Here is a 16,805-nt window from a genome sequence, read left to right as displayed (position 1 = left end):
GAATTCAAGGGATTTAAATAAAAATCTTCATAATCTAAAAGATTTGATCCTTCGGCGAGTAAGGAAATTAAGATCTCTATAATTAAATACGATGATCTGCCGCGATTACTCTGTCTGATATTTCCACTATAAATTTAAGCTCTCCCGTTCCATTATTCTCACCATTCCTATACTTTCTTTCTTAGTTCATACATCCAAAAGATTGTGAAAATGCTTAGTCCAGTTCTGATCCCTAATATTTTCCTAATTATCATTCTGTCATCCTTCTTTTCAATCTTCTACCAGAAAAATCTGTTTACTTTTAATATAACCTTGGGGTGATACTATTTTTAATTCTATCGTGTATTTATATTGCTATTTGTATTAATATCCATGGTTTGTAACCTCCGACTTGTTATTGAGCTTTATATTTTTTCTTACATTTTAGAGTTCTTTGCCTTTTTATTATCCTCCCGACCTCTATTAAAGCGAGTAACGGTCTAGAATTCGTAAGTATGGGATTTTGGATAAACATCATGTTCTAAATAAAAAATATATATATATTAGTACGATTTGATTTGTCAGATTACCAGGAATCACTGAGAATAGAACTATCAAGAATATACTTTCTTGATATGTTCAGAAGTTAAGCAAAATGAAAGATTTATGTAACATGGCACATGATGACTTTATGATTCTGTGAATCATCACATCCCATTAAAAACTCAGCATGACTTACTGTAATATAATCACGTTGATCAAGTGTCATTATATTATACTAACTCATGCATCAGTTCCCAACATTACTTCAATAACATTCATATTTTAAGATCGAAAGTTTACAGAAGATAGAAACTAACAGTTTTTATATGATGTAACACTGATAGCATGAAGAGGTTAAAGATTTCAGATAAGAATAGTTATAAAAATATCTTCAGAAATATGGAGGATATTTATAATGAAAGATACGATGATGTCTTGGAATTTCTAATATCGAAGGATGGTGAAGAAAATTTATCCGCAAGATTTTATCATGAGTACGGAGCAAGATATACGTTGAAGGTTTCATTGGATCTAGAATTACCTGGATTCTTTGAATATAGGGTATGGTCCTTGTATTTGTCCTTGGTCTTCTTCGTGGTTAGCTCAATCCGTTTTCCAGTTCCAACTTTTTTGAGCTTTTCTAACATACTATTCTTTATCATCAAACTTCCGATGATTAAGGTCGTTTACGTTTGTCTACAGTTTTCTGCTGCTTCATTCAGCTTTTTCAAAGTTCAATGTATTGATTTGTGGGCTGGGTGCTTTTCAAAATTTCAGAATGAAAGATCATAATTCTAAGAGATAAATGTCATACATATAACTGTTGATGTAGATATGCTGTGAGTTTTCAAAGTACTGATTGCTGATTCCCGGTAATTGGTATGGCAATTCTCGTTACAAGATGCGAATGAGTATATGATAGGGTTTCAATGAATAAATATAATGATTTATCAGAGAGATTTAATCCAAGAAGCAACGAGGTTGCTGGTACGTCTTCTGGTAATATGGTGAAATATAAAATGTTCCCTGGTAACAATAAAAGAGCATGCATATATATCAAGGTTATAATAAGGTTGTTTCGAATGAAAAGTCGAAGTTGACTTGCTGGAGCTGTGACAAAGTTGGCTAATTTGGAAAGAGATTTGAAAAGTTATTTTCGGTAATGATAACGTTAAAGAAATTAGCACAGTTGCGCGTTAAACGTTTACTCAGTTTCTGAGAGTTTTCAGGTGCATAACTTTATGCATCAATCTTTCCTCCCCGTAGATGAAGTGTGGTTGATTTATCCTCTCGGTTGAGGTGTTTTCAAGAATCATGAAAGTTTGAACGCAGATTATAATCGTCAAGATACAAATGAGGTTTAAGATGAAATCAAGTGGCAAACTTGAAGAAATGTTTAGTTTCATATGTTATAATCAATATTTTAATTTATTTTAATTGTCCAATGTTATTAGTCCACAGTCGATAGTCCACAGTAACAGTCTAATAATTCATATATAGTTTAATATATAATATTCGAATTAATTAATACGTATCGTGACCCGTATTCGTCTCAGACTCGATCACAACTCAAAGTATATATATTATTATAGAATCAACCGCAACCTTGTATAGAGAACTCTATCATTACTGCATATAGAGTGTCTATGGTTATTCCAAATAATATATATATGCGTCGATGTGATATGTCAAAACCTTGTATACGTGTCCCGATATTTAAAGTGCGTAAAATAAATACAGAAATTAAATGACGATAAATAAAATGCGTAAAGTAAATAACAGAAATTAAATGACGATAAATAAAATTGCGAGAATTAAAATTGCGATAAAATAAATTGCGATAATTAAATTGCGATAAATGAATTGCGATAATTAAAATGTAATCAGTTAGCGAGGAACAATTAGCTAGGAACAGTTAGCGCGGATTCTTAACAAAATTCCTCATAGTTAATTTGTTTGTTTCTAACAAATTTTATTTTGTCAAATGTTTTCTTCATTATGCCACTTGTTGGATTCTGATAGATCAAAATCCAAATATGAAATTGAATGAAAAGGGTTATTTTGCGGTGAACGGATACGTATATCGGTGGATGTGAGTAGGATAGTAAATGACTATTGAATCTGATTCGAAGAATGTACAGTGTAACTTATTAATGTGAAATCTAAATATTCCTCGGGTATTACCTACCCGTTAAAATATTTTCATCATTAACAGTTTGTACAAAAGAATTTTTAATTACAATCGTTATGAAAAAAAATATATATACATATATATTTTCTTCAGATGTAATCATGGATTTAATGAGTTAATATGATATTAAACTCATTTGATTTACGGTTACAACTAGAGTACATAATCTCTAAAACATTAGAAATTATATAATCGTCATGTAGAACGAAGATAAATGATGTAGAAGGATTCGTACAACGATGATTATACTAGAGGTACAGAATGAGATGTTGTGGCATGGATTGTTGATGGTACTGGTGCTGTTACTAATGGTACTGTTGGTGCCGGTGATGTTGCTGAAGCTGGTAAATTTTGCACCATATTCTCCAGATTGATTACTCAAGCGCGAAGTACATTGACTTATTCTATTATTCCGGGATGATTGTCGGTCGAAACAAGCGGATGAATAAGGGTTAGAATTCGAGATATTATATAATCATGACGAGGTACTTTGAAAATGAGAAAGAAAATGGTGTTTCAGATAGATTCGCCGGTAAGTGCTTCGAGTTCTTCACCAAGAGTTGAATTTGGTTGGTGGAGGGATCTCCTTCTTTGCGTCTCCATTGATTAAGTCGACTACGAACCCATCAGATGAATTGGTTGATTCATTCTGGTGACGCTGCTTTTGGAGCTTAGGTGAACATCCATGTCGGAATAGCTGTCGGAATAACTATCGGAATAGTTATCGAAATCTGAGGGACTCGAACTGGTTGAGGGATTCATCTCGTACGATCAGCTGAAAGATTTTCGATAAAAAACAGATTATAGGATGTAGATTAGTACCCTACAATACATAAGTTACATATGCATATATAATACTAAAATCCCATAAGTTACGGAGGAATATACGGAGTATGTCAGGCAGAGTTTACGGTAATAGATATGCTAAGATATGAATTAGCGGATACGCTAAGATATGAGTTTTGTCTATACACTATTTATGCAATCAATGCAGTAAGATGTGTCTAGACTAAGAATGATAAGCAGGTAATTTTCGACACGAAATGATAAGCAAAACTTTTGACATGCAGACACGGTCGAAGTCCAGAATCACTAATGAATCCTAATGACTTATCAGTTAGACACGCTAATGCAGACCTGGTTCACTAAGACCACCGCTCTGATACCAACTGAAAGGACCCGACCTAATCCATCTGGACGAAGTCTTCAACAGTTGGTCCCATTCCGAGGTTCTGACCTCTATATGCCATGAACGACTTCATATAATATGAGCAAATGCACAGCGGAAGATTTCTTTCATACCTGAGAATAAACATGCTTTCAAGTGTCAACCAAACGGTTGGTGAGTTCATAGGTTTATCATAAAACAATAAAATTCATCATTTTGATAGACCACAAAATTTAAATCCTGCATGGTACAAATGGGCCCGAATCCTATACCCACCTGTAATGTACATGCGATATCTTTTAAATACAGTACACCTTTCTCGTGTACGAAATCATCTTTCATAAATCTTAGTAACCGTACACATATCTTGTGCACAAAAAAATAACATACACATAACCTGTGTATAAAATCATTCTCTCGATACATAACATTCATATCAATTGGTGGTAATTATCATGTCCACATAATTCAATGGTGGCAATTATCATGTTCACATAATTCAATGGTGGCAATTATCATGTCCACATAATTCAATAATAATCCGCAGAACTCCTGTCTGCATAATAATTCATTCGAGGAATGTTTTGCTTGTGTCTATCTCGTCAAACATTTATAAAAGCATTTCATGTAATCGCAGTTCAAAATGTATTTCAAAAGCATTTAATAAAATAGTTGTAAAAGCAGCGCATGTACTCTCAGTCCTAAAATGTAAAGAGTAAAAAGGGAGCAAATGAAACTCACGCATATATTTATTGTAAAACAGTTAATAAAGCATTTGCATGTATTCTCAGCCCAAAAATGTAAAGAGTAAAAGAGAGCAAATGAAACTCACCTAATGTATTTTGTAGTAAAAATACATATGACAATATTGAACAAGTGTAGGTTTGGCCTCGGATTCACGAACCTATATCATTTATATATAAATATTAACACATATATATTTAACATGTAATAAACATCAAATCCGTTTGTATATATTAATTATATATTACTTATTTAAAATAGAAATGTAATATTTATATAGTTATCATATATGTATATTTTTATATAAATAACTTTTGTTTGTTAAAAATAATGATTTTTATGATACTAAAATAGTGTTGGTAATAGTAATAATTAGGTTTAATACTAAAAACATAAATTTTTGATAATAATACTAGTTTTTTTTTTATTTGAAGTAATAATAATAATGATAATAGTAATATTAATAATAATATTAATATTAATAATGATACTAAAATCATGTTTAATGATAATAATAATGATAATAATAATAATAATAATAATAATAATAATAATAATAATAATAATAATAATAATAATAAGGGTACTTTTAATGATATTAATAATACAATAAATAATAATAATAATAATAATAATAATAATAATAATAATAATAATAATAATAAGTAATAATAAGAGTAATAATACTACCTTACAAGTAAAAGTTCAAAAAATAACTGTCTTTGCTAAGGTTTGAACTCAAGACCCTTTGGTTAAACACAACACGCCCAACCACTGAACCAATGTTACTATTCTTATCTAATTACGATTTTTAGTTCTTTTAACACTATTTCGGCCCGTTTAATAATTTGACTTCGGCCCAATATAGATTTGAAGTGGATCTCGGCCTAATACCATCGTGGCAGCCCACTGTCTATTCGTCCAGCAAGAGAATAAAAAATTTCACGGCCCAATACAAGCCCATCTAACGTTTAAATGGCCCAACCATCACAACAGCTTCTATAGTAAAAAAAATAAATAAACTGGAGTCGCCTAGATTCGAACTCAGGACCTCTTGTCCCTTGACCACATCACCAATCCATTGCACTGCATGATACCTTCTTGTTTTAATTGACAGACTAAACTATTTAAACAGTATATTTCTGTTTCCTTTTTCCTCTCCATCAACTTAACATCCTGTATTTTAATATCATCAACGATGTAACCTCTTTATTGTATCATCACATCAACTTCGTTTATTATAAACATCATCTAAACCATTATTTTTATGATCGATATCATCATGATCATTAACATCATCATCACTGTAAACATCATCACCATCATCGCGTAACATTACCATCATCATCATTACATCAAATCATCATTATTCTCATTTTCGTTACTGTTTCATCACCCTTGTTTGATAAGAAACAGAAAACAACAAAGCAACAGTAGCAACTAATTGATGGTGGTTCGTGGCGGTTGTTCATGATGGTTTGTGGTTCGATCAAAACAGGAACAGAAGACGATAGCAGCAAAAAAAAAATTATATATCATCATTGTTATTTTTTGCATCCTATCATCTTGTAAATAATGAGGATGTTTGATTTAAAACAGGAACAAGAACTGAACGAAACACGTAACATTGAGGGTTGTATGGGTCTGTGTTAATGGTGTTCAAATGGTGGTTATTGGCTATGATCCTCGGCTGTTTATAGCAGTAAAATAGCAGTAAAACTTTGCTTTTAAGCTGCTATTCTCGAACAGAATAGATAGGCAGAAGTAGCAATAGTAGTTCGAGCATGGAAATAGTTACACGGGTATGGGTTTCGGTATAAAGATGGTGGTTGTCGATTGCCGGTGGTTCGGTGGAAGGTGAGATGGTGTTGATCATGGAAGGAAGGTGGTTGTAGCAATGGTGGTTGAATGGTGATAGTGGTTGGGACTCAACTACAAGAGGGAATCGAAAGGTGGTTATTGAGTATGTTATAAGAGGAAGAAATTAAAGGTGATGGTTAATGAAACTCATAAAGAAATACAGAGAACAAGTCCTTTTACTTTGTTGTTTAGAGAAGAAAAATGGGTTGTTGATTATCAATAAAGAAGTGAACATGTGCAATATTTTATATGGTTATTACATAGACTTTTATGAATGTGATCAAAATTAGTGGAGTGATTAAAGGAGTAGTGGGTTATAGTGATAATAATATAATAGAGGTGTGGTCGTACATGGTTATCTATCTCTCTGTAAAGTAAATGTATTTGTTTATATATATATATTAAATAGATAGAGGAGATAGATGATAGTTTAAGTAATGTAGATATGTAAAGATAGTGATGTTCACATAATGATAAGAAGGTGAAAATATCTGGTCCCAGTTTGTTATATATATACGTCAATTGATCCTAATATATCAATTATGCACATTAATAACTTTATGTCCTAATTCAATTCAAGGGAATCAATCAATAACAGAAATATATATATATTAGTAATATATAATATTAATAAACGTGTAATATCAATCATAAGTAGCCATCAAATTGTCTCATTCTACCGACAGTTTTCACGGACAGTGTTATAACGTGGTTCATTGCTAAACAGTTAAGATATAAAAGTGTTCCTAAAAATCTCAAATTTTTAGATTAAATATATTTAATTATTTTACTCATTAACTGTTTGAAACTTGATCAAAAAGGTTTGATGATTATTTATTTTCTGTTCCAATTTATATGTACGGAGTACTAATATTTAAACTTAAAAAGGTAAAAATACTTTTAACAAATCTAAAATCTTCGTAATCGATTTACAGTTCAACTTTTATTTTAATCCATCATAAACTTATATTAAATCTATATGAACGCTAACGAAGTGTCAACCGAGTATTACTGACGTTTACTAATTAAGCTCGAAATCATTTATATTCCCTTTCTATATATAAATAGTTTTAAAATAGCAAAGTTAATTACTAAGACAAATATATTATATATTTTTAAACAAATAGATTTAATATAACTTTATATATTTACAAATAATATTTATATACATAATTATATATCTATATATTCTATAGTTTCCATTAATCGCATTTTATTTTATTTATTTTTACAATATAAATCCTAATAATCATATTATATAATATTCTAAATTATATTTCAAATTATAAATACCTATTTAAATATATATGTTATCTATTTACAAATAGTTGTTCGTGAATCGTCGGGAATGGTTGAAAGTCAAACGAATATATGAAACAGTTCAAAATATTTGTGACTCAACATTACATACTTTGCTTATCGTGTCGAAAATATATAAAGATTAAGTTTAAATTTGGTCGGAAATTCCCGGGTCATCACAGTGTTGACATTTTAAGCATGTTTGTCTCAGGTGAAGATTAGCTTATGTGCTGCCCTATGATGCTTAGCTAGCTGATGCATTGGAGTCCACATATTTATAATTTAGCATTTGTTAAACATTGTTAATTACATTTGGGTTTACCATGTAAAACTTTATTTCGTTTTCCGCTGCAATACTATTATTGTTTTTAATAAACGTCTCATTTAGAGTCGTTCTCGCTTATATACTTGTGTTGTGATATTGTGAAGTCATATTTACCCCCGGCCCTATTTGAGGGTATGACACGTTTGACTAAAATTATGTCGCATTCATTTGAAAAGTACAAGACTTGCAAAGTTTAGTTTACCAAACGGATCGACAATAAGTTTAAGTTTACAAAAGTTATAAAGTATGAATGAAATAACTCGCGACATAATTAGTTTAAAATCACAGTTGTTATAAATAGCGTAAGTATGTATGCTATAAGTTTGAATCCAAAGTGCTATCCCTAGCGTATGCATGTATGCTTGACTCCAAGCAAGTAATCAAAGTGTGCGGAAGCATGTATCAAGTAGCCAAGTATGAACCTGAGAAACATATAAAAAACTGTCAACGAAAAACGTTGGTGAAATCATAGGTGTTTGTAATAAACGTTGTTTTTGAACCACAAGATTTAGTATTCCCATAACGTTGATTATCAAAATCGTTTGCATTCCAAAAGTATTGTTCGCGAGCACCCAATTATCAAGACTTAACGTTTCCTTCCATAGAACCCCATCACAAATAGTGTTAGAACATACACTGTTTCTCGAAAATATATTTCATCCGTAGACGGTAGCGAACCGTCCGAAATGAGGGTTTGTCAAACCCGTATGGCCACACAATATAAGTTCTCGCTTACACCCTGCAAGTGTAACTAATGATAATCGAATTGAGGATTTTTGTTCTAACTCGCTATTGAATGTTTGTTTCATCGTACTTGTGTTCAAAGTATAAAAGTAAGTAGTACAAAATGTAACAAATTATATGTTTCTCAGCCCACAATTTAAAAAGTATAAAAGTTGTTGAAAAGGTGGGACTATGATCTCACCTCGAGTGCACGAGTATAAAGGTACTTCACAAAGTAAACGTGTGCATGAAAGTTGCTTAGTCTTGACCTAAACATGTAAGTTGTATCAATACCGGGTAAGACATAAGGTCGGGCGAAATGTGTTCAATTAGTCCTATGGCTTGTTACGACTCGATTAGTATAGCATGTGAATCACGTTGTCAAGTTTCATGCAAGAAACGAGTATAAAAGAAAGTTAGAACGATTGTATAAACGTTTGGTTAAGTTTGACTAAAAGTCAAACTTGGTCAAAGTCAACGAAAAAGTCAACACGTTCGGGTCGGACCCCGAACTATTTTTCTGAGGTTATTAATCATATATAAGCATGTTAGAACAAGTTACATGTGAATTGGAGGTCCATAGCATAGCAAACATTTTCGTAAAAATGAAAAGTGAAACAGAATCTGGATCACGGCCATTGCCGAGCCGCAACAATTGGGGTCGCGCCGCGCCATCAGGCGTGGCCTGATGCCTGGTCAGTCTCAATTGTTCAAGTCTTTTCCAAAACTCAATTTAGCACAAAATACAAACCGTAAACACTTAGAATGCGTATCTTATATCGTTGGAAAGCTCTTTTGACAAGGAACACAACTATTAATATATCATCAATCAAAACATGCATTTAAAATAATCAAAAAGTCATCAAATGTTCAATGAACGTTCATAATCAAAGTTTCAAGTTTGTAAAACGCATTTCATGATTCGGGCAACCAATTTACATGTATGATATGCCGTTTTGAAGGTAATGAAACATACATTACAACTAAACACTCACAAATAACATTTCATGACATTCAAAGTATCAAAAGTTCATCTTAAGAGCTATCAAACCCTAACCAAGAATCACGAAATCATTAATCATGTTTTTAAAGTTTTCTTAATCAACCTACGCATCAAAACGAAGCTAGTGATACTAGTAACACAATTAAAACATGAACTTTAACAATTTAACAACATTAACTCATCCAAAATCAAAGATTAAGCACACCCATTTTCAAATGTTCCAACTAGTTACTTAAAACAACAAATCGAGCAAACAAAACATATATTCATGTTATACACGAGCCATAAACACTAACTAACACCATTTCAAGTCAAAAACATGAATTTAGAGAAATCTAGAGTTTTAGAAATGTTTCCCAAACGAGATGAAATTGGTACCAAAATGTAGAGGATGATGAGAGGATCACGAATATGTAATTTGTTTTGTTATAAGCTTCCTTGATCGAATTTGGATGATGATTTAATGAATTTGGAAGTTGAGAGCAAAAATGGAAGAAAAAGAAGAGAGAAAAAGAGAAGTGATTGAATGAGTGTTGGTGGTGGGATTGACTAGTTGACCTAGTCAACTAGTTTGATCTCTTGACAAGTTTAGTCCTTCGAGTTTAAAAGCGGGTGCGTGAATTAACCGAACGAATATTTTAAAAACGCTAGATTAAACGTGAGATGTTAAAATCAAATAACGGGAATATCACGAATGTTAGTTAACGAAGGACACGAATTTAGATAACGAAAGATATTATCTAAAAAAAAAGACAGTGTTAAAAAATAAATTTAACGAAAAAACGCGGGATGTTACAGATTCCAGAACAAATAAACAAACAAGCTACACGCCACGTCAGCCCATGAATCTAGGAAAGTTTGTTAGGATATTCTCATGAAAGGGACGGGTGCCACATCAGTCCTTGGTATTAGCAAAGTTCGTTGCAACCATGAAAGGGACATGTGCCATGTCACCATTCCCTCATAACACCTATAAATGCATGAACAAGATCATTCATTCAACAACACTGGATACATTAATGTTACTCTGCCCAAATTAACTTCGGTAGCATTTCTCCAGCTGATAATACAACTCCGATTGAGATTCTGGTTGCTATCGGAGTTAATCTTCACTCTAAGATATTAACTTATTTGATTCCGATCGAGTAAGGTTAATCCAATCGATTGTTTCACGCCCTTGAAATCCAAATTTTAAATCGGGGTTTGCACAACTATTGGAGTTAAAATATTCGATCCACTCTTTTTCCCAAATCAAGCACTCAAACCTGAAATCTATTTAAGCATGGCGATTTTGGTTTGATCAAATGGCGCTATCTAAAGGTATGAAATTAATCACTCCTCAACCTCACGAGCTAGACAATGAAGAAACGATCTCAGGAAACAGAGTGAAGGCTGACACATACATGATCCACTCATGGGATGCTGGGCACCGACGCAAAGCCAGAGTATTATGTAACTGGAAGCATGAACCCATCATCTTCCCGTCATTGATTAATATTAACCCTTCTTCTAAACCATCATTCGGGCGCATATTTCCAATTGCCAAATTGGACAAATATACACCGACACTGGTGCTGGAGCAGAGGTCATGTTCGAACACTGCTCTTTGCAGCTACCATAAAGCATTAGACGGCGAAAGAAAGTCACAACTTCGCCATTAGTAGGATTCAACAGTACTGCGACCTGGCCGGTAGGTTCCATCACGTTGGAAGTCATTCTAGGAACATTACCCTTCCAAAGCACTGCAGACACCGAATTCTCTATCGTCAAAACAGACTCACGATACAACGTTATCCCAGGACATAATGCCATGCAGAAATTTGGCGCAATTACATCAACGGTGCACGGCATGTTGAAGTTCCCAACTCCAGCCGGGGTAGCCACAATACGGACACAAGAATTGGAGCCAATTGAGTGTATGCAGATATTCAAAGGCACCAATGACATTATAATCCACGATGACGGCTTCGTGTCCCCGAACCTTAAGCATCCGGATCAGCGGATCCAGGTTGGTGCTACTTTGAGCACTAACGTAAGGGACACACTGTGTAAACTCCTAGCAGCAAATATTGATGTCTTCGCCTGGGAGCCATCCGACATGGCGGGTGTCCCACGAGAAATAGCACAACACCGGCTAAACGTGAACCTAAACATCACATCCGTCGTCCAAAAGAAATGAGCTATGGCATTAGAAAGAAGCAAATTCCTGGACGACGAGGTGCAACGGCTCGTTGATGCCGGGATAATGAAGGAAGTGAAATATCAAACATGGGTAGCCAACCCCGTCATGGTAAAAAAGGCAGACGGCTCTTGCCGCATGTGTGTCGATTACAAAGACATCAATAAAGTGTGCCCAAAAGACAACTACCCCTTGCCGGAGATCGACTGGAAGGTCGAATCCCTCGCGGGTCACAAATTTAAAAGCTTCTTAGACGCGTACAGAGGTTACCAACAAATATCAATGGCAGAAATTGACGAAAAAACCGCGTTCTTTACAAACAAGGGCATCTTTTGCTATACCAAAATGCCATTCGGTTTAAAAAATGCAGGAGCGACATACCAAAAAGTGATCGACAAGGCATTCCAAAATCAGATCGGAAGAAACATTGATGCATATGTAGACGACATTGTCATTAAAAGCAAATCGGAGGAAGAGATGATTTTGGACATAATCGAAACGTTCGAGTCACTACGGAAAATCAACACGAAGCTTAACCCATCAAAGTGTTCCTTCGGGATGGAAGAAGCCGGTTTTTAGGGTTCATGGTCACTCCGAGAGGAATTAAGGCGAACCTAAAGAAAATCCAAGCAATTGAGGACATGCAATCCCCTAGAACCAAAAAAGATGTGCAGAGTCTAAACGGGAAGTTAGCGGCATTAACAAGATTCTTGTCACGGGCTGAGGATAGGTATTTACCATTCTTTCATACACTGAAGGGATGTTTGAACAAAAAAGACTTCGTCTGGATGAAAGACGCCGAGAAGGCCTTCCAAGACATGAAGGTATTTCTAAAAGAGTTACCTACCTTAACGGCACCAGTCCAGGGAGAAACTGAAACGACCCGACCCAATCCATAGGGATGAATACAATAACATATGATTACATCGCAAGGTACTTGACCTCTATATGATACAATTTACAAACGTTGCATTTATTTTTAAAAGACAACCTTTCATTACATCAAAAGTTGACATGTATGCCTACCATTTCATAATATCCAAATGACCTAATATGCCATTTACTTAATAATATTCTCTAATGAACTTCAACGACTCGAATGCAATGTCCTTTGAAATATGGCATGAATGACCTCAGGTAATATCCTTAGTATGAGCTAATGCACAGCGGGAGATTTCTTTAAATCCTGAGAATAACATGCTTTAAAACGTCAACATAAAGTTGGTGAGATATAGGTTTGGTGCTAGCAGCGTTATAACTATGGACCACAAGATTTCATATATTTAAACATAATACACTCGCAAGTTTATGTAAAACATTCTAAGTGGTTGAGCACTTGGTAACCATACTTTACAATAATAAATCATCACATATTCCCTTTATATAAAATCTCACTACACCGTACCAAGTGTAGCCATCTAAATGAAGTACTGTGCAACCGTTGAATACTGGTCGTCCAGTCCGGTTGGGGTTGTCAGGCCCGATAGATCTATCAACAGGATTCGCGTTTACACTGGCCCATGTAATTAATAGTTACCAAGCTATAGAGAAATATGCCAGTGGTACAACTCAACGTAGAATATATTTTGATCACTTGTGTCCATAACGTAAATCATAAAATGCATGTATTCTCATCCCAAAATATTTAGAGTTTAAAAGGGGACTATATACTTACCATACTGTATTTTGTAGTAAAAATACATATAACATCATTGATCAAGTATAAGGTTGGCCTTGGATTCACGAACCTATATCATTTGTATATATATTAACACACATAATTGTAATCGAATAAATTTATATATTATTATTATTGATATACTTGTTATATTTAATAATTTATAAGTTTTATTAATTATATATATATATATATATATATATATATATATATATATATATATATATATATATATATATATATATATATATATATATATATATATATATATATATATATATATATATATATATATATATTCATTTTATATATATAAAATTATTAATATAGTTAAGTTATGTAATTTAAATATATTTTCATATCTCTAATCTTTATTTTAATACTTATAATCTTAACAACGTCGTTTAAAAACTTTTATTTTCATAATCAATATTATTATAATAATAATGATATAAACAATACTTGATATTAATAATAATAATAATAATAATAATAATAATAATAATAATAATAATAATAATAATAATAATTTTGGTATTGAAAAACTACCTCAAAGTGCTTTTAAAAAAAATAGTTGCTACCCGCCAGGCTCGAACCCAAGACCTCTCGCTCACCCGCTAACAACCTTAACCCTTCCTCCGTCCCTTGTTTTTCTGAAATTATACCCCTTTTGAATTTAATTAACATTTCATCTGTTTCATCTTCTTCTTCTATAATTCGAATAACCAGGGAACCGAACAACCAAACAACTCATTATCTAACCGATTTAAATTCTTCAACCGAACCAGGAATATCTAGAATTGGGTGTTTGTATTAACAGAAAAAATAAAAAAAATAAAAAATAAAAAAATAGAACAGAAGCAACCATCGACGTATAAGCTTATGAACTTAAATCGTGATTTTCAAATCTAGATCTTTTTAGATTGAATTTACAACATAAATTATACTCCATAACACTCTTATAAACTATCTAAATTATCAATTGATCTTAAAACTTTAAACAGACATCGAATTTTTGTATAAACAAATTGGTTGACTTTTAAAATCGATCCTTGACTTCCAAAATTAGAATCTGTTAGAATGAATTGGAACTTAAGGTTTTGTGAGAAGTTTAAGTAAAAGATTTCTGACCTAACTACATTAACATAATTTAAATTTGGTTACGAAATTGTTCAACTTAAATAACGAATTAAGAACAGAGTTTAAAAAAAATATAAAAACTGAGTTTCTTCAATTCTTCTTGGGTTTCATTCAATTCAGTTTTTCAGTGATGATTAGCATTATATAAAGGATAAAAAAAAATATAAGACCGATACAGCTGTGTGGATGTCGACATTTGTTCACGGGTATAACAGAAAATCAGAAAAAGATAAAAACAGAAGAAGGTTACCAGTGATGCTTAAATATCTGTATTATATTTTTCTTTTTATATCTGCTTATTTTTATTTATATAGCTGAACTTAATATAATTATATATATATATATATATATATATATATATATATATATATATATTTTAATATATTTAATTTATATAATTAATTAAATATTATATTATATTTACGTTCGTGGTAAAAATATAATTTTTACAAAAATTACTTTTACATTGTCACTCGACTAATGTCCCGGTTCCGGTTTTCCAAACAAAGTTTCGTACGCTAAGAAAACTAACACTTTACGTTTTACGTCTCGTACATTTATCGAAATATAGACTCAAATTAATGGAATATTAACCCACTCAAAATGTAACTTAATCTTTTGAGCATTGTGGTCATTTACTTATATGAATTACACTCTCATTAATTAACCAAATATATTTAAATCCAAAACGTTGTATATTTAGTTAAATATTATATTTAGTCATTTTGTAAAATACATAAATATATATTTAATAAACACGTTTTATTTAAATATTTATTTTTATTAAAATCACGGACCGTTATCATTTACAATTTGTCAAAAGGTTTCTAGAAAAATTCCAACTTTTAAGATAACGTTAAAACCTTTATTCTTATTAAAATAGCTCGTTAATAATTTGACAAAAGTGGTTTCAGATATTTATAAAATTATATTCCTTTTTAAAGAAGACGTGACATTTAAATCATATTACATAATTTCTGAAATAATAACTATATTAAACTTAATACTTACACCTTGACATGTAGTAAAATATATTATCTTTTACTCTCGCCGATAAATATAATAATCTTATATCGAAACTGAATATTACATATCTAATACTTTGTTAACGTTATCAATTAATAAGTATATAACGTCTATACACATAAATGTTCGTGAATCATCAGGCATGGTCAAAGGGTAACTGATTATCCGAATATAGATTTCAAACTTTCTAGACTCAACATTATAGATTTTGCTTATCGTGTCAGAAACATATAAAGATTAAGGTTTAAATTTGGTCGGAAATTTCCGGGTCATTACAGTACCTACCCGTTAAAGAAATTTCGTCCCCAAAATTTGATAGATGTCGTCATGGATAACAACAGGAATGTTTTCATGATGAATATGAGGAAATAATGGAGTTTTATCCTTATTGAGAGATATAGATAAAATGATTTGATCATGTGAAGCGTACGAGTGAAGCTATCACAAAAGAGTGAAATGAGTAAATAAATATATTCGTTTCAACCGATGACGTAGTTACTATTGAATTTCGGGATTTAAGGGATTTAAAGAAAATCTTACGTAATAAGATTTGGTTCTTTTGTGATTAGGGAAATCAGGATCTTCTTTGATTATATGCAATAATCTGTTTCGATTGCTCTGTCGGATATTTCACTATAAATCCACCCCTTTCGTTTCCTTATTTTCCACAACTCACATCTTCTACTCTTTTTTTTCTTAATTCCTACTTTAAGACATTCGCCAATATGCTCCATCCCATTCTGATCCTTAATATACTCTTAATTTTCACATCTATCATCCTTCTCTTTCATCTACCACCGAAGGATCTTATTTAATTTTAATATTATCTTGGGATTTTAGTGTTATTAATTTTCCCATGCCTTTACGTGGCAATACGTATTGATATGCACGGTTTGTAGTTTCGGGGTTGTTATTTGGTTTTATATCTTCCCTTATATTTCAATATT

This window comes from Rutidosis leptorrhynchoides, chromosome 11 (assembly GCF_046630445.1).
Source record: "Rutidosis leptorrhynchoides isolate AG116_Rl617_1_P2 chromosome 11, CSIRO_AGI_Rlap_v1, whole genome shotgun sequence".
NCBI lineage: Eukaryota > Viridiplantae > Streptophyta > Magnoliopsida > Asterales > Asteraceae > Rutidosis > Rutidosis leptorrhynchoides.
This window is presented reverse-complemented; position numbering follows the sequence as displayed.